A 3,028-nucleotide genomic window follows, 5' to 3' on the forward strand; every position below is an offset into this window, starting at 1 on the left:
ATATAGGTTTCGCTTTCATAGAGCAAAACTGGCATTATCAAGGCCTTGAAGACACGTAGCTTGGTCCTTCTACTCTTCGAAAAAAGACTAGAGTGGTAGTGGACACCGAATGGCCATCCGACATCAAAATGAAACTGACTTCATAATTTCAAGTAGGCACGATATAGTAAAAAATGCGGAAGTGTACATGTTGGCAACGACCATAGAATGGTCAGAGGCCCAAAATTAAATTACACCTCAGAAGGAAAACAAATAAACTCATATGAAAACTGCAGTCAAATTTAGCTAAACTGAAGACCAGAGTGACAGGATTTAATCTTAACATCCAAAACAAATATTCACTTCTCAGCGACAAAGATCTCAACATCGACCAAATCAACAAACAGTTCAATGACATAATAAAGGAAACTTCACTTGAAGTAGGCGGGACGAATGTCAAGCAAAGCTCCAGCAAGTTCTCTTTGGAAACTAAAGAGCTTATGTTAAATGTAGGGTCATGAATGTATCGTCAAACAGGGACAAATTAGATTTAGCTGAACTAATAAAGTCTATAAATAAAAGGAAAAGAGAAGATGTACGGAAATTTAACACAAATAATAAATGAAACAGTGACCTCAGGTACCATCATGAAAACAGCTAAAAGGAGACTCGGAATAGGAAGAAATCAATTTTATGCAATAAAGAAACCAGACAGAGAAGTGGCATATAATAAGAATGGAATCATAAGAGTACTGGAAGACTTTTACAGGGATCTATATAACTCAAATGAACAGCCAGAGACAGAAGCGAACGTTGCAACTAGAGATGTACCGAACACCATACTAGAAGAAATAAAAAGAGCATTTAATGACATGAAGAAAGGGAAAACACTAGGTGAAGACGGAATTAGTATAGACCTTATAATAGATGTAGGAGAAATTGCATCAGTGAAACTAGCCAATCTTTTTAACAAGTGTCTTCTCAGCGGAAAAACTCTGAAAGCTTGGAAAATGCAATAATTACTTTGATACATAAAAAAGGGATAGTAAGGATCTAAACAACAACCGACCCATAGGCCCTTTTTCAGTTACTTACAAATTGTTCACAAAAGCCATCACAACTCGCATCTCTAACCAGCCTAGAAAACAGGCAGGCTTCCACAGTGGATTGTCAACAACAAACCACATCCACATGCTCACCTAAAAAAAGAGAAAAAATAATCGAATATAGGAAACCCCTGTGTAAGGCATTCATCGATTATGATAAGGCATTTAATTCTGTACAAACACCAGCAGTACTAGAAGCTATTCAAAGATAGGGAGTAGAGGAGGTATAATGTAAAATATTGGAAGATATATACGAATATATATAGATAAGATGGGACAGCAACCATCAGGCTCCACACGGGAACCGATAAAATACCATCTTAAAAAAGATGTTAGACAGGGCGATACCATCTCACCAAAACTGTTTATGGCTTGCCGTGAGGAACTATTCAAGAAGCTAGAATGGAACGGAAAGGGTATCAAAATAGAAGTCGAATACGTAGACAATCTAAGATTTTCATATGACATTGTTCTCCTCAGTGAATATGCATATAATATGCAGCAACTAATAAACGATCTGAATAGAGAAAGTCTGAAAGTCGGACTTATGATGAACAAGAAAAAGACTAAGATCATGTGCAACAGTAAAGTTCAATTCGAACAGATATATGTGCAAGGCGAAGCACTAGAGGTAGTGCACGAGTATATATACATTGGGCAACTCGTACAGACAAACACATCTAGCAAAGAGGAAATTAAGCAATGCATCAATCTAGGCTGGACTGCAATCGGCAGACACAGTAGCGTACTAAGAGGCTCCTTGACATTACGTTTAAAAAGAAGTCTTCAGCCTCCCAGTTATGACCTATAGATCAGAAACATGACAACCAAATTACTGGAGAGGAAACTAATAAGTGCCCAGAGAGGGATGGAGAGGTTGATGCTGGGAATTAGCCTAAGAGATCGGATGAGGGCGACGTGGATCAGGGAACAAACAAAAGTGGAAGATATACTTGGGAGCATCAAAAAGAAAAAATGGCAACGAGCAGGTCATATATGTCGGATACAGTACAACAGATGGACAAAGAGTGTAACAGACTGGATTATAGATAACATAAATTTGCCAAAGGCCAGACCAATGACAAAATGGCGTGACGAAATAACGAAATTTGGGGGCCAAGACTGGAAACGAAAAACGCAAGACAGACAAAGTTGGAAAAGATTGGGAGAGGCCTACGTCCTGCAGTGGATTGATTCAGGCTGATGATAATGATGATGATGATGATGATGATGATGATGTGTGTGTGTGTGTGTGTGTGTGTGTGTGTGTGTGTGTGTGTGTGTGTGTGTGTGTGCATATGCATATATATATATATATATAAATATAAATATATATATATATATATATATATATATATATATATATATATATATATATATATATATATATATATGTATATGTATATATACAGGTGGATCCTTCATATATATATAATATATATATAATATATATATATATATATATATATATATATATATATATATATATATAAACATACACGTATGTGTGTGTGTGTGTGTGTGTGTGTGTGGTGGTGTGTGTGTGTGTGTGTGTGTGTGAGTGTGTGTGTGTGTGTGTGTGTGTGTGTGTGTGTGTGCGTGTGCGTGTGCGTGTGCGTGTGTGTGTGCGTGTCCGTGTGTGTGTGTGTGTGTGTGTGTGTGTGTGTGTGGTGTATGTGTGTGTGTGTGTGTATATATATAATATATATATATATATATATATATATATATATATATATATATATATATGCACACACACACACACACACACACACACCACACACACACACACACACACACACACACACACACACACACACACACACACACACACACATATATGTATATATCTTTATATATATATATATATAATATATATATATATATATATATATATTATATATATATATGTAAATGCATGTGCTTCCGAAGGGCGGTATTAT

Source organism: Penaeus monodon, chromosome 17, assembly GCF_015228065.2.
Source record: "Penaeus monodon isolate SGIC_2016 chromosome 17, NSTDA_Pmon_1, whole genome shotgun sequence".
Classification (NCBI taxonomy): domain Eukaryota; kingdom Metazoa; phylum Arthropoda; class Malacostraca; order Decapoda; family Penaeidae; genus Penaeus; species Penaeus monodon.